General features: G+C 49.6%; 1 long non-coding RNA gene across 1 annotated transcript; it reads left to right on the top strand.

Annotated features, from left to right (window-relative positions):
- Window positions 1–7,084: 7,084 nt before the first annotated feature.
- LOC142295820 (uncharacterized) lies at window positions 7,085–11,306 on the top strand. The gene is made up of 3 exons (XR_012751551.1): window positions 7,085–7,211; window positions 8,986–9,055; window positions 9,156–11,306. It is a non-coding gene; the product is annotated as an uncharacterized LOC142295820 (long non-coding RNA).
- The last annotated feature ends 6,413 nt before the right edge of the window (window positions 11,307–17,719 follow it).

Below are 17,719 nucleotides of genomic sequence, written 5' to 3'. Positions count from 1 at the left end.
TCCCTGGGGCCCGCTCCACCTGTGGGGAGCAGAAACATCCTTGCTGCGACACCATCAACCAACCCCGGAGGACATCACCTGCAGCGGTGGCTAATCTCTGGTTGCATACCATAGGTGGCGTCACGAGACAAACTATTCCCATCATCTCATCCACCATCATCCTTCCCTTTTAATTGTACGCCTCGGGGCCACGAAGCCGGGCAGGGCCACCCGTGACATCCCCAGACCTGATATCACTGGCCCAGCGACGAGTAACACTTGACCCCTTGCCCCGTGGGTGCTACACATACCATTGGCCCATTTTGGTATGATGATGTTTTGGACATAATCCATACATTTTATGGTATAGTAATGAATCCGGGGCTGGCTGAGGGGACATTACAAGAGATATTTACAGGGCTATCACAAGAAGGGCTGGCTGTGGGGACATTACAAGAGGGGCTGGCTGTAGAGACGTCACAAGAGGGGTTGCTGTGGGGACATTACAAGAGGGGCTGGCTGTGGGGACATTACAGAGGGGCTGTCTGTGGGGACATTACAAGAGGAGCTGACTGTGGAACATTACAACAGGGGCTGGCTGTGGAGACATTACAAGAGGGGCTGGCTGTGGGGACATTACAAGAGGGGTTGGCTGTGGGCACATTACAAGAGGGGCTGGCTGAGGGGACATTACAAGAGGGGTTGGCTGTGGGCACATTACAAGAGGGGCTGGCTGTGGGGACATTACAAGATGGGTTGGCTGTGGGCACATTACAAGAGGGGCTGGCTGAGGGGACATTACAAGAGGGGTTGGCTGTGGGCACATTACAAGAGGGGCTGGCTGTGGGGACATTACAAGAGGGGTTGGCTGTGGGCACATTACAAGAGGGGCTGGCTGAGGGGACATTACAAGACGGGCTGGCCGAGGGGACATTACAAGATGGGCTGTCTGTGGGGACATTACAAGAGGAGCTGGCTGTGGAACATTACAACAGGGGCTGCCTGTGGAGACATTACAAGAGGGGCTGCCTGTGGGGACATTACAAGAGGGGCTGGCTGTGGGGACATTACAAGAGGGGTTGGCTGTGGGCACATTACAAGAGGGGCTGGCTGAGGGGACATTACAAGACGGGCTGGCTGTGGGGACATTACAAGACGGGCTGGCCGAGGGGACATTACAAGACAGGCTGGCTGTGGGGACATTACAAGAGGGGCTGTCTGTGGGGACATTACAAGAGGGGCTGTCTGTGGGGACATTACAGAGGGGCTGGTTGTGGGGACAATACAAGAGGGGCTGGTTGTGGGGACATTACAAGAGGGGCTGGTTGTGGGGACATTACAAGAGGGGCTGGTTGTGGGGACATTACAAGAGGGGCTGGGTGTGGGAACATTACAAGAGGGGCTGGCTGTGGGAACATTACAGAGGAGCTGTCTGTGGGAACATTATGTCGCGGGCGGAGGAGGGGACGCTGCGCTCTCCCACTGCTCGGGTTCGGCCGCTGCTACTGCGGCTGCTGCTGCTCGGTGGTGGCTCGAGCGGTGGGCCGGATCCCAGGGACTCGAGCGGCGCTCCTCGCCTGTGAGTGAAAAGGGGGAGATTTGATTGTGGGGATTTGATATTGTCCGTAACGCCACCCACGGTTGTGGTGAGATTGGTGACACCACCGCTGTTCTGGACGGGGATCCCGGGAGCGGTTACAGGGAGCAGCTTTGATGTTAGTTCTCCCCTCCGTGGGTAGGGGGTTGGTTGTCCCGGGGACCGGTGATGGGGTAGGGAAGGATGGCAGGCGGGTTACAGGGCCTGGTGAGGTGCAGGGTCGCGGGGGCAGCGCTGTGCCGCACGGCACGGTGGTACTCACTCAGCCAATGATGAGGACACAGTTCTCGGTAAAACACACGGCTGGATGGACGGGTCCCACAGACGGCTGCGGTGTTGTTTCTCCCGGCAGGTTGATGGTGACTGCCTTTCCCTGCACCTACGTACTGTAAACGGTTCCAATGGGTTCCCACCGGTAATCCGCTCCCCAGCTTGGATATGGGCTGGAGGAGACCCTTTTGCGCGCAGGCTCTGGCCCTGGGAACTATAGCCTTGGCGGTGACTGTGTTTCCCTCTCTCGGTTGGACGGTTGCCTTCTGTCGGGACTTGGCTGCTGGGAAACCCAGAAGGTTCCCTTCGCTGACGGATTTGGCAAATTCATGGCGACTCCTAGCTTTGCCGGGGTCCGTAAGCCCCTGCCAGATGGTGCTGGCTTCTCTTTGCGTACCGGTCCGGTACCGCCGGGCCACCGCCCGTCCACGGTCCTTACGGTAAACTCCGATAGGCCACTCCTGCAGACGGTCACCACCGTCTGCCAACCTTGCTGATCCGTCCGGGCCACACACCCGGACCAACTTCAGGCTGCTTAACTGCCACTTTCCTCCTTCCACTTTCACTTCCCTAACTCAACTGTTTCTTTTCCCGCCTCCAGGACTGTGAACTCCTCGGTGGGCGGGGCCAACCGCCTGGCCCACCCCCTGGTGTGATCATCAGCCCCTGGAGGAAGGCAACAAGGGTTTTGTGTCTGACTTTGGTGTGCCTGACCGGGAGTGTGGGGTGTGTTGGTGTTGTTCTCTGTGGCCCCTGGCTTGTCCAGGGCGCCACATTTACAGAGGGGCTGTCTGTGGGAACATTACAGAGGGGCTGGCTGTGGGGACATTACAAAAGGGGCTGTCTGTGGGGACATAACAAAAGGGGCTGGCTGTGGGGACATTACAAGAGGGGCTGTCTGTGGGGACATTAGAAGAGGGGCTGTCTGTGGGGACATTACAGACAAGATCCAAGTTAGCGGGGATAGGTCGAGAGAGAGTACCCCAATATGCAGTATCAGCAAGACCATGAGACGTTCAGGCCATGTCTATCAATGCAGTGAAAGGAATAAACTGTAAAAGCTTGGTTTGCCAAGAGAACTCCAGTGTCACGTGTTTCACTACTTCATCTACGATGGGGACAGGCAGCGGGTGATAGACATCAGCCTGAAGGAACCAATAAGTGTCGCACACACCACCGAGCTATACACACACTGACTCTCTGTGGTGAAGGAGCAGAGAGCCTGTACGGCCCAGCGTCCATGCCTTCTTCTTTATAACATGCCCCTATCAGTATTTTATTATTCTTTCTCTCTCCTTTTATCTCCAACCACAGGGACTCTACTTTTTCATGAGTCTCACATATATCATGAATGTAGGATGGGTTTTAGGGATGATTTTACATATAAACAAACCCCCTAGCCCACCCTGTATATTAACACCCCTGTCATAGCTCTCATCCAGCGATGTCTCTTATCACCCCCATATCGTCATTTTTTTACAACAATATTAATTCTAATTCCTGTAACGAGACCATATTATATGGGAGACTGTGGGGATAACATACTACATAGGATATGTGTGGGACATTATACTGGGAGACTGTGGGGATAACATACTACATAGGATATGTGTGGGACATTATACTGGGAGCTGTGGGGATAGAATACTAGAAAGGATATGTGGGGGATATTATACTGGGGGCTGTGGGGATAGCATTCTACATAGGATATGTGGGGGATATTATACTGGGAGCTGTGGGGATAGAATACTAGAAAGGATATGTGAGGGATATTATACTGGGGGCTGTCGTGATAGCATTCTACATAGGATACGTGGAGGACATTATATTTGAGGCTGTGGGGATAGAGTACTACATAGGATATGTAGGGAACATTATACTGGGCCCTTTGTGGATAGCATACTACATAGGATATGTAGGGGACATTATACTGGAGGCTGTTGGGATAGAATACTACATAGGATATGTGGGGGATATTATACTGGGGGGCTGTGGGGATAGAGTACTACATAGGATATGTAGGGAACATTATACTGGGGGCTGTGTGGATAGCATACTACATAGGATATGTAGGGGACATTATACTGGGGGGCTGTGGGGATAGAATACTACATAGGATATGTAGGAGACATAATACTGGGCCCTGTGTGGATAGCATACTACATAGGATATGTAGGGGACATTATACTGGGGGGCTGTGGGGATAGAATACTACATAGGATATGTAGGGGACATTATACTGGGGGGCTGTGGGGATAGAATACTACATAGGATATGTAGGGGACATTATACTGGGGGCTGTGGGGATAGCATACAACATAGGATATGTGGGGAACATTATACTGGGGGCTGTGGGGATAGCATACTACATAGGATATGTAGGGGACATTATACTGGGGGCTGTCAGGATAGCATACTACATAGGATATGTGGGGGATATCATACTGAGGGCTGTCGTGATAGCATTCTACATAGGATACGTGGAGGACATTATACTGGGGGCTGTGGGGATAGAATACTACATAGGATATGTGGGGGATATTATACTGGGGGCTGTCGGGATAGCATACTACATAGGATATGTAGGGGACATTATACTGGAGGCTGTCGGGATAGAATACTACATAGGATATGTGGGGGATATTATACTGGGGGGCTGTGGGGATAGAGTACTACATAGGATATGTAGGGAACATTATACTGGGGGCTGTGTGGATAGCATACTACATAGGATATGTAGGGGACATTATACTGGGGGGCTGTGGGGATAGAATACTACATAGGATATGTAGGGGACATTATACTGGGGGCTGTCGGGATAGTATACTACATAGGATATGTGGGGGATATTATACTGGGGGCTGTGGGGATAGCATACTGCATAGGATATGTGGGGGATATTATACTGAGGGCTGTCAGGATAGCATTCTACATAGGATATGTGGAGGACATTATACTGGAGGCTGTGGGGATAGCATACTACATAGGATATGTGGGGGATATTATACTGAGGGCTGTCGGGATAGCATACTACATAGGATATGTAGAGGACATTATATTGGGGGGCTGTGGGGATAGAATACTACATAGGATATGTAGGGGATATTATACTGGGGGCTGTGGGGATAGCATACTACATAGGATATGTAGGGGACATTATACTGGGGGCTGTGGGGATAGCATACTACATAGGATATGTAGGGGACATTATACTGGGAGCTGTGGGGAAAGCATACTACATAGGATATGTGGGGGATATTATACTGGGGCTGTGGGGATAGCATACTACTTAGGACATGTAGGGGACATTATACTGGGAGTTGTGGGGATAGCATACTACATAGGACATGTAGGGGACATTATACTGGGGGCTGTGGGGATAGCATACTACATAGGATATGTAGGGGACATTATACTGGGAGCTGTGGGGAAAGCATACTACATAGGATATGTGGGGGATATTATACTGGGGGCTGTGGGGATAGCATACTACACAGGACATGTAGGGGACATTATACTGGGGGCTGTGGGGATAGCATACTACATAGGATATGTAGGGGACATTATACTGGGAGCTGTGGGGAAAGCATACTACATAGGATATGTGGGGGATATTATACTGGGGGCTGTGGGGATAGCATACTACATAGGACATGTAGGGGACATTACACTGGGAGCTGTGGGGATAGCATACTACATAGGATATGTAGGGGACATTATACTGGGAGCTGTGGGGAAAGCATACTACATAGGATAATATACTGGGTGCTGTGTAAACTTCATACTGTAACGGGGACTGCGGTGACAATACTGTATAGGGGGCTGTAGGGGACCATACTTTATTAACGACTGTTATTGACCTTAAATTTTGGGATATGCTGACCATACTATATAAAGATCTATGGGGGACATTATACTCTATATGCGGCTGTGTTGACCATATTGTATATGGGGCTGTGGTGGACATCATATTATATACTAAGTGGCTGTAGTGGATATTATACTGTGTGGTGCTGTCGTGGGCTTTATACTGTATATAGGGAATGGTGGAGGACATCATTGTATATATGGGGGGCTGTGGTGGTTACCATACTATATATTTGGAGACTGTGGTGGATATCGTACTGCATGGGGGGGGCTGTGGTGGACATCATAGTGTATATTAGGGGGCTGTTGTGGATATACTATATGGGCGGCTGTGGTAGCCATCATACTGTGTAGGGGGACAATGTGAGGAGGGGGGTACAGTTTGGAGAGGACAACATAGTAGGCAGTTTTGTTGTGAACTGTATTAGTCACATGATGGACTTTAAAAAAAATAATACTTATCCCTTAATGTGTAATGGGGTCTGTTTAGTGTCCATTAGGGGGTTCCCCAAATTCTGAAAACCAAATGTGAAACCAAAAGGTCCCCGGTTCTAGTTAGGTTGTATTAGTTTCCATAACTGTCCTGGGGTGTGACATATAAAATACAGGGCGGCAGGGATGGATACTGCTGATGGTCCCTGGTGTTGTGTAAATGTCCCACAAAGAATGAATGACTCTAGATCTAACTTTGAGAACCACTCCCTATTGAGCCTCACATCTAAAGTTACACCACTTTTATTATTTTTGCTGGTATTTTTATTATAAAGGTCACAATACTAGTGTAAGTGGTTGTCAGAGCTTGTACCTGCCCCATTGGAGGCCATTGGAGAGGGGGTTTGTTAGGGGTCCTCCTGATACCTTAGTCTTTGACCCTTTCCTTTACACGTGGGGGCTGAGGGTTCATAGTGGGGGGGAGGCCATCGGAGTCATCTGGTTTTTGGTTCTTTGTGCACTATTTTTCTTTTATATTAGATGATATTTCATGGTTTCTTTATAAGGGGGTATATTTCTTTATTTTGAAGATATTTAACTAGATTTCTTTACTTGTCTTTTATTCCCTATTTACTGCTATCAAATGAAAAGACCACGTGGCCTCAAAAGCTCTGATGACATCACTGCCTTCTATGACATCACGAGGATCCAGACGTTCTATGCTATGACATCACAATGACCTAGTTCCATAAGAATGTCACCCGCAGTCAGATCTGCACATTCACAGGGACACAGAGGACGAAGATGGAGGCGATTCGTGGTGAGGTTAGAGTCACAATGTGAGTGTGTAAGAAACATCAACCTGCACATGGATTATGTCCTGTGCATATTACAGGCTACCTGTGGGGGAGCTCATCTACAGCAGAAACCTGATCACCAGATGTGTACACACTCACATGACCTCGGTCACTGGCATATCGTATCGGATGATAGGCATTGGATGCCATATGCTAGTGTGACTCTAGCCTAAAAGGCTCCCAAAAGGCTCCTAAAAGGCTCCTAAAAGGTATGTACCACAGCGACACACCCACCATCCTCACATACTGTACAGCTCTGGCAGAAAAGTTGACAATCATTAAGAAACAACAATACTAATAATGTTTTACCTCAGGAAAAGTTCAGAAATCAATATTTTGTGGAATAACCATGATTTATAATCACAGCTTTCATGTGTCTTGGCTGCTTTCCACCAGTCTTTCACGCTGCTCTTGGGTGACCGTATACCACTCCTGGTGTAAAAATTTAAGCAATCCTTCTTTGTTTGATGGCTTGTGACTATCTATCTTCGTCTTGATTACATTCCAGAGGTTTTCAATGGGGTTCAGGTCTGGATATTGGGCTGGCCATGACAGGGTTTTGATGTGGTGGTCCTTCATCCACACATTGATTGACCTAGCTGTGTGTCATGGCGCATTGTCCTGCTGGAAAAAACAATCCTCAGAGTTGGGGAACATTGCCTGAGAAGAAGGAAGCAGCTGTTTGTCCAGGATAACCTTGTATGCGGCTTTATTAATACGTCCTTCGCAAAGTTTAATCTGCCCAATTTCTAGAGTAAGGTAATCTTCCCTGATGAGTCTAATTTTCAGCTTTGTACAACACCTGGTCATCTAATGGTTAGACGGAGAACTGGAGAGGTGTACAAGCCACAGTGTCTTGCACCCACTGTGAAATTTGGTGGAGGATCGGTGATGATCTGGAAATTTTTAAGCAAGGCTAGGGTTAGGATTATGTCCTGTATGTTACATGTGAGGGGCAGTACAATGTCTTTGTAGTGTATATCTGTATATACATGTGTCCTGTATGTTATATGTCAGGGGAAGTACAATGTCTTTGTAGTGTGTATTTCTCCCATTTGTACCATCGTTCCTCCTCCAATTCTCCCAGTTGTACGATTGTTCCTCCTCCATCTCTCTCAGTTGTACAATTGTTCCTCCTCCATCTCTCCCGGTTGTACCATCGTTCCTCCTCCAATTCTCCCAGTTGTATGATCGTTCCTCCTCCATCTCTCTCAGTTGTACAACTGTTCCTCCTCCATCTCTCCCGGTTGTACCATCGTTACTCCTCCAATTCTTCCAGTTGTACGATTGTTCCTCCTCCATCTCTCCCGGTTGTACCATCGTTCCTCCTCCATCTCTCCCGGTTGTACCATCGTTCCTCCTCCATCTCTCCCGGTTGTACCATCGTTCCTCCTCCATCTCTCCCGGTTGTACCATTGTTCCTCCTCCATCTCTCCCGGTTGTACCATCGTTCCTCCTCCATCTCTCCCGGTTGTACCATCGTTCCTCCTCCATCTCTCCCGGTTGTACCATCGTTCCTCCTCCATCTCTCCTGGTTGTACCATCGTTCCTCCTCCATCTCTCCCGGTTGTACCATCGTTCCTCCTCCATCTCTCCTGGTTGTACCAGCGTTCCTCCTCCATCTCTCCCGGTTGTACCATCGTTCCTCCTCCATCTCTCTCGGTTGTACCATCGTTCCTCCTCCATCTCTCCCGGTTGTACCATCGTTCCTCCTCCATCTCTCCCGGTTGTACCATCGTTCCTTCTCCATCTCTCCCGGTTGTACCATCGTTCCTCCTCCATCTCTCCCGGTTGTACCATCGTTCCTTCTCCATCTCTCCCGGTTGTACCATCGTTCCTCCTCCATCTCTCCCGGTTGTACCATCGTTCCTCCTCCATCTCTCCCGGTTGTACCAGCGTTCCTCCTCCATCTCTCTCCTCCCATCACTTCTTTCTTCCCTGAATCTGTGATCTTGTTTTGATATAAGTAATCTTTTCTTACAGAAGCGTCGATTTGGTTCTGGACCTTTCCATTTGTATAACACTCACAAAGCAATGAGGACGACACCAGCAGGTATGTATGGAGGGGCCTGTATTCTTAGGGCACGTTCAGGGGTTTTGGTGCTAATAACATTATTTTTTCATTTCTCCTAATAAAAATTCTCTGTTTTCAGTTCCAGTTAGTGAGTGGGACCACGAATTGGGCGGACAAGTCAATGAAAATACCGCTCTTGTGACAGTCTCCATCTGAAGCCTCAAAACGATCACAAGACGAATCACACACTACATTGTGTCTTTTCTGTTAAGTGATCATCCGTTTTTCAGGACGATCACTTATTTCTGGCATTTTTTTCGGCATCTGAACTTTTTTTTGTTCATTTCCTGAAGCACTTTGTTGACGCTTTTTCCGTTTTTGAGTAACGTTTTTAATAATTTTTTTTGACAACTTTTTAAGGGGATTTTTTGGCCCAAAACACAAAACGAGTGAAAAAGGCGTCATCGGGGCGTATTTTTTATCCTATTGCTTATTATATATATGGAGCTTTTGCAGCGGGGCCCGATTCATCAGGACCAGCGTTGTTTCCGCTTGTTCTGATGAGGGGCTGTTACGTCACCACCGGAGTCCGCTCCAGCGACTTCTGCTCCCATCGCCACGCCGTGTTCCTGCCGTGGATGGTGATGGGAGAGGAGTCCCTGTTCTGCTATAGTGATCTCCAGGGCCCTGTGTAATTCCAAATCCCTGTATAGGGGATAAAGGGTTTCAGGGTTCTGGGGGTCCTGCTTCCACTTTCCAGATCCAGTCCCCTGTCCATCATCCACGTTCCAGATCCAGTCCCCTGTCCATCATCCACATTCCAGGTCCAATCCCCTGTCCATCATCCACTTTCCAGATCCAGTCCCCTGTCCATCATCCACTTTCCAGATCCAGTCCCCTGTCCATCATCCACTTTCCAGATCCAGTCCCCTGTCCATCATCCACGTTCCAGATCTAGTCCCCTGTCCATCATCCACTTTCCAGATCCAGTCCCCTGTCCATCATCCACTTTCCAGATTACGAGTACTGAGTGGCTCTAGTCTGTCCATTACATCCCACCTGAGTCTGTTGATCCAGGCAGGCGCCAGTGTGCAAGCAAAGATGTCGTGAGCGAACGCTCGCTTGTTCACGATAATCTTTCAGTGTAAATTTTATCCCTTTTTTTCCGTTTGTTTTGCTTTTTATCAGCATTTTTGTACTTCTTTTTAATCCGATGGATAAAACGGGAAGACGCTAAGAAAAAGCAAAAAAAATACGACGGTTTTAGGGGCGGGAAAAAAAAAGACACAGTGTGAACATACCTTACACATTACAGAACACAGACGGACGTCACACGACGAGGACGCTCATACACGGACAGAGCTGGTTCACTACAGACATTAGCAGTTTATTGTGTATTATGTATATTGTGAGGCTTATCCTAATTAGTAGTTAAGTGTATATTTGTATATTATGTATATTGTAGTAGTTAATTGTATTTTTGTATATTATGTACATTGTGAGCCTTAACCTCTCAATGACCAGACACGGTTTTTCCGTTTATCATCCATCTGCGATATTTTTGACCCTTTTTCTCGTAGAGATGATTTTTTTCCATATTTATTTGTTCTGTTTTTGTCCTAAAGTCATTAAGAGGTGAGGACGATATTCCTGGAGTGTAAATTGTATTGCATGTGCGGCATCAGGCAGGCAGTATGGGCGGCACGGTGGCTCAGTGGTGATTTACACTGGTGCTTTGCGGACAACATCTGCAAGGAGTTTGTATGTTCTCCCCGTGTTTGCGTGGGTTTCCTCCGGGGTCTCCGGTTTCCTCCCACACTCCAAAGACATACAACAAAAGGGGGCGATCAGTATTGGAGAAAGATCGCTGTCTTCTATGTAATCTGGGGCAGTTCCGCTCTTTTAGGCTGCGTTCACACCTCGCAGGTTTGATAGGATTTTACACACAACTAATTTTTCCACCCCAGGAAAGTGGGTGAGTTTATCTTCCTCTCACCCCCCATTCCAGTCTGTGTGGGGCACAATCCATATGGAAATCAGCTTTTTTTTATGCTGTTTTTATTTTTTTATTTACAGCATGCCGATTTCTGTAGCGGATTTTACATATTCATTTCACTGTGGATCCTTAAATCTTGCAGGTAATCTGCCGGCCGGGCATGAAATATGGAGGACTTTTTTTTCTCCACGCATAAACACTGCAGATTTAATTTTATCAATCCAGTTGTAAAATCCGCACCAAATACGCAAAGTGTGAACAAAGCCTAAAAAGTCCAGATCTGCAATTCAGATATACCCTATAGACAAGGGAAGAGGTCAGCCATACTTCTCTAATGGTTGAGCCTGGAATTCCCAAATACTTCTCTAATACTGAACAACCCTTTTTGATCAATTTTAATACAATTAAACTTTGTATTATTATTATTGATTATGAGAATTTTTGGTTCACTGCCTAATGCTAATAAATAAATTTAAAACAAGAATCGGTCTCAGTGTTTTTCTTCTCGGCGATTATTATATCACACAGTGACCAGGATACATCAATGATCCATCGTATTCCTGACCAGTCCCCGTCCATCATCCACGTTCCAGATCCAGTCCCCTTTCCATCATCCACGTTCCAGATCCAGTCCCCTGTCCATCATCCACTTTCCAGATCCAGTCCCCTGTCCATCATCCACGTTCCAGATCCAGTCCCCTGTCCATCATCCACGTTCCAGATCCAGTCCCCTGTCCATCATCCATGTTCTAGATCCAGTCCCCTGTCCATCATCCACGTTACAGATCCAGTCCCCTGTCCATCATCCACGTTCCAGATCCAGTCCCCTGTCCATCATCCACTTTCCAGATCCAGTCCCTGTCCATCATCCACGTTCCAGATCCAGTCCCCTGTCCATCATCCACGTTCCAGATCCAGTCCCTGTCCATCATCCACATTCCAGATCCAGTCGCCTGTCCATCATCCACTTTCCAGATCCAGTCCCCTGTCCATCATCCACTTTCCAGATCCAGTCCCCTGTCCATCATCCACTTTCCAGATTACGAGTACTGAGCACCCGAGCATGGTAGTGCCCGCTCATCACTAGTTACGAGCACTGAGCACCCGAGCATGGTAGTGCCCGCTCATCACTAGTTACGAGTACTGAGCACCCGAGCATGGTAGTGCCCACCTCTAACAGCAGCAGGAAAATCAGAGATCTGACTGTAAACACGTACCGGTGTGGAGCACTTCTGAAGCCGGCGTTCATAGGAGATGATCATTACAGCAGTCCAGAGCAGCGCTGATACATTGTTCTGTACGGCAGAAGTTATCGGAATATCGCAGCTTCAAGTCACCTAAAGAGATTAGTAAAAACAGGAAAAAGTGAAAAAAAAAGGTTTAAAAAATGTGAAGGAAAAAAAACAAATAAAACTTAAATACGGCTATGTTGATGGAAAGATAAACAAGTTTTGGATCTTGGAAGAAGAAAATGAAAAAATAAAAATGAAAAGCAGAAAATCGCCTGGTGGTGAAGGGGTTACAACTTATTTGCATGGCTAACCGGGCCAGAATGGTGAGAGCCTCGGAAAATAGCAAAATATCGCACATTTTTTAAACAATTATTGTAGTGAATGTGGAAAATGCCGTCACACATTTCTCCCATTGTGCGAGTGTATTTTATATTGTGCGATCAGGCAGGAAAAAAAATAATAATATTGTATATATTTTTAAAGAAAAACTATTGTGCATGAAACCGTCCTAAAAAGACACTTATTATTCAGGGCACTCAGTATTCAGGCTTATCACATACTGGCAAGTAGATGGCACCATGACACCACCGAGTAACTGAGCTCATGAGGGAAGCAGAGGCGGCCATCTTGTGGACGGCCCTTGTAACTGTTTAATGAAGGCATCTGTAACGTCCGGGTGGTGGAACCTCTGGACCGTACACCGGTTTCTCTTGAGGAGGCAGCCAGGCAGGTCACCCCGCCAGAGGGTCTGGGTGCACTGCAGCCGAAGCACAATAGGTAGCCGGATAGTCCGTAGGTGAGCAGGAAAGGTGGACGGAGTTCTGGACGGTGCTCCGGGTGACGAGGCTTAGAGTCCGAGGCCAGGTGGTAAGGTCAGGCGGGATCCGGAACTTGCTGAGCGATGGAACGGGTCACCAGACGGAGCCAGGGAGTGGAGACTGGCGGAGCTGCAGAGATGGTGGAACATCCGCCGAGGTCACCGTCAGGGTACGGGAATGAGCGTGGTTCGGAGCGGCTGGCGTGGCAGGACAGGCTCTACGAGACAGGACAGGGTTAATGCAAGCAAAGCACAAGGCAAAGCAATAGGGGACCTGAACACTAGCTTGCTAAACAAGTAGAACAGGCCCCGCCCACCAGGAAAGTGATTCTTAATATACCCTGTACCTGTCTATGTAATTTCCTGTTTCTCGGTGCTGGCCCTTTAAGAGAGGGTCAATGACCGCGCGCGCGCCCTAATGCGCTTGCGCGAGGCCCGGGTGCCAGAAGCCAGAGGAGGGAGCGGTGAGGAGGAAGCAGGAGAGCCGGGCTGAGGCAGAGATGCCGATGGACGCCGGGAGCGGGGACCGGGCTGCCTGGGGACCGCAGGCGATGGGACAGGAAGGCTATGGAGCGGGGGACCGGGAAGCCTGGCACGGGAGCGGGTAAGCAAGGCAGAGGGGCCGGAGAGCATGGCAGGGGAGCCGGGGAGCCTAGCAGGGGAGCCGGGGAGCGTGACAGCATCATACCCACAGTACACCTCTGTATGGAGCTGGAGCAGAGGCTTCTTTATAAAGAGCCTTATAATCTCCATATACAGCTGTGCAGGCAAATTCTGCACATATCCATACTTACAGAGAAACACTAGGCCTCAATTCTCAAAACGGTTCCTTGGCCCTAGCAACCAATCACAGCTTAGCTCTCACTGTTGAAACAGCTCTGGTAAAATTTAAGCTGCGCTGTGATTGGTTGCTATGGATTTCTTTGAAACAGTTTTGATAAATCTGCCCCATAATTAGAGGTAAATGAAGGCACATGAAGAGATCCAGTGTAGAAATTCCCAATTAGATGTGTATATATGTCCAAGAGAGACAAGCGAGAGAGATGGAGGGAGGGAGAGAAAAAGAGGGAGAGGGGGAGAGATTGGGGAGGGAGAGAGAGAGACGGGGGAGGGAGAGAAAGAGAGACGGGGGAAGGGTGAGAGAGAGACGGGGGGAGGGAGAGAAAAAGAGGGAGACGGGGAGAGGGAGAGAGATTGGGGAGGGAGAGAGAGAGACGGGGGAGGGAGAGAAAGAGAGACGGGGGAGGGAGAGAGATTGGGGAGGGAGAGAGAGAGACGGAGAGACGGGAGGAGGGAGAGAGATTGGGGAGGGAGGGAGAGAGAGAGACGGGAGAGGAAGAGAAAAAGAGAGACGGGGAGAGAGAGACGGGGAGGGAGAGAGAGAGACGGGGGGCGGGAGGAAGAGAGAGACGGGGGAGGGAGAGAAAAAGAGAGACGGGGAGGGAGAGAGATTGGGGAGGGGAGGGAGAGATAGATGGGGGGGCGGGAGAGAGAGATGGGGGAGAGAGAGACGGGAGAGAGAGAGACGAGGGGGAGGGAGAGAGATTGGGGAGGGAGAGAGAGAGACGGGGGGAGGGAGGGAGAGAGAGACGGGAGGAGGGAGAGAAAAAGAGAGACGGGGAGGGAGAGAGATTGGGGAGGGGAGGGAGAGATAGATGGGGGGGCGGGAGAGAGAGATGGGGGAGAGAGAGACGGGAGAGAGAGAGACGAGGGGGAGGGAGAGAGATTGGGGAGGGAGAGAAAGAGACGGGGGGAGGGAGGGAGAGAGAGACGGGAGGAGGGAGAGAAAAAGAGAGACGCGGGAGGGAGGGAGAGAGATGGTGGGATTGGAGAGAGAGACGGGGGAGGGAGAGACGGGGGGTGGGAGAGAGAGAAAGAGAGACGGGGAGGGAGAGAGATTGGGGACGGAGAGAGAGATTAGGGGGAGGGAGAGTGACGGGGGAGGGAGAGACGGGGGGAGGGGGAGAGAGAGATGGGGGAGGGAGAGAGGGGGGAGAGAGAGAAAGAGAGACGGGGGAGGGAGAGAGATTGGGGACAGAGAGAGAGATTGGGGTGCAGGAGAGAGAGACGGGGGGAGAGAGACGAGGGGGAGAGAGAGAGACGGGGGAGGGAGAGAGAAGGGGGGAGGGAGAGAGAGACGGGGGGAGGGGGAGGGAGAGAGATGGGGGAGGGCAATAGAGATAGAGAAGACACCCTCAGCAGAAGTCAAGCTGGGTTCATGCCAAACTATCCCACCACTGACCACATTTACACCCTGCAAAGCCTCATCAAGACTCACGTCCACGGCAAAAAAACGGGAAAATATTTGCATGTTTTGTGGACTTCAAGAAGGCCTTTTGCTCAGTGGCACCCAGGCCTGTTCCTTAAACTCCTCTAGAGCGGAATAGGTGGCAGAACCTATGACATGATCAAGAACTCATTCACTGAGAACCGCTGCAGCGTGAAGGTGAACGGAAAGAGGACGGCCTTCATCCGGCAGAGCCGCGGGGTAAGACAACTGATCCGCCTGATCCCAACTCTATTCAATATCTACATAAATGGACTGGCCGCAGCCCTGGAATTCTCCTCTGCCCCAGGTCTCAGCCTGCAGGACCGCGAGGTGAAGATCCTGCTGTACGCAGATGACCTCCTGCTGCTTTCCCCAACCGAGAGCGGCCTCCAAGATAGCCTGGTTGTGCTAGAAACATTCAGCACCACATGGGCTTTCCACATCAACCAAAAGACCAAAGTCATGGTGTTTCAGAAGAGGAATAATAACGAAACCTCCACTCCCTGCCTCACACGAAATGGCGCCGCGCTGAAGAAGACCAGCAGCTATACCTACCTCGGTCTGGAGCTAAGCCAAACCGGGAGTCTCAAGCAAGCAGCAGAGAACCTGAATGGGAAATCATGCAGAACCTTCTGCGCCATCAGAAGACAACTATATCACCTCAAACCACCGGTGAGAGTCTGGCTCAAGATATTCGACAGCGTCATCACCCCTATACTGCTGTATGGCAGCGAGGTATGGGGCCCAGTGACCTACCCAGACCACACAAAGTGGGATTCCAGCCCAACTGAAGACTTCCATCTGGAGTTCTGCAAATATCTCCTCCAAGTCCATCGCAGCACCTCAAACATAGCCTGTCGGGCAGAGCTGGGCCGATTCCCCTTATGGCTCAGTATACACAAGAGGGCGCTATCACACCAGGCGCACATACAGAACAGCAACCCCAGCTCCTACCATCATAAAGCCCTGCTGAGCCAGAGCCCAGAGCAAGCCAGGAACCCCGGCAGCCAGTCCAGCCAAAGTCAGCAACACACCCTGACAAAAGCCCAAATAAAAGAGATCTCAGAGAGCGGCAAGATGCAATACATAGAGGACTGGAAGAGTGAATTAGAGAACTCCCAGAAACTCACCATATACCGGTCACTGCGGAGGGACTACACTCTGGCCCCGTATCTGGAAAGGTTACGCCACCCCAAAGACAGGCAGACCCTGAGCCTGTACAGACTGAGTGCCCACAGCCTAGAGGTGGAAACAGGGTGGCACCGACAGACATACAAGCCGCGGGAGAACAGACTGTGCCAGCACTGCCAGCAGGGGGCTCTGGAGGACGAGGCGCATTTCCTGCTGCACTGTAACAAATACTCAGCAGTGAGGGCCTCCCACTTCCAGAAGCTTACCACTCATACCCTGGACTGTCCATCCATGCACAAGGAGAGGAAAGTCTGCTTCCTACTGGGGGAAGAAGAATCAATGGTGCAGATCGCCGCCCAATATGTCACCACATGTCTTAAGCTGAGGGGTACTAAAGACCTCCAAATGGACCATCATTCCCCAAATTGTGTCCCCGACACCCCATCCCCATAGCCCTAACCCACTCCTCTGTCAGACTTTTTCTTGCTTTGGCAACACTAATTGTATTGTGGTCCTGCCAATAAAACCGATATGATTGATTTGAGAGAGAGAGAGAGACACACACACACACACACACACACAAGGAAACACAGAGACACACACAGAGAGAGACACAGACACAGAGAGAATGACAGAGAGAGAGAATGACACAGAGAAAGAGACACAGATAGAGACACAGAATGACACAGAGAAACACAGAATGACACAGAGAGAGAGAGGATGACAGAGAAAATGACAGAGAGCGATACACAGAGACAGAGAGAAACACAGAAACAGAGACAGACACAGAGTGACAGAAAGAGAGAATGAGAGCAAGAAACACAACGAGAGACACAGAGAGAGAGACACAGAGAGAGACACACACACAGAATGACAGAGAGACACACAGAGACACAAAGACAACAGAGAGGGAGACACAGACAGAGAGACACACACACAGAGAGACACACAGAGACGCAGGAAGAGAGAGACAGACACACAGGGAGAGATACAGAGAGAGAGACACACACACAGAATGACAGAGACATAGACAACAGAGAGAGAGAGACACACACACACACACACACACACACACACAGAGTCACAGAGAGAGATACACAGAGACAGAGAGACACACACACAGACAGAGTCACAGACAACAGAGAGAGACAGAGAGAGAGAGATGACACAGAGAGAGATAAACACACAGCCACACACACACACACACACACACACACAGAGGGAGACAGACACAGGGAGCGGGAGACAGAGACGCATG

This window comes from Anomaloglossus baeobatrachus, chromosome 1 (assembly GCF_048569485.1).
Source record: "Anomaloglossus baeobatrachus isolate aAnoBae1 chromosome 1, aAnoBae1.hap1, whole genome shotgun sequence".
NCBI lineage: Eukaryota > Metazoa > Chordata > Amphibia > Anura > Aromobatidae > Anomaloglossus > Anomaloglossus baeobatrachus.
The sequence above is the reverse complement of the archived record's forward strand: the minus strand, read 5'-3'. Positions and strand labels throughout refer to the sequence as shown.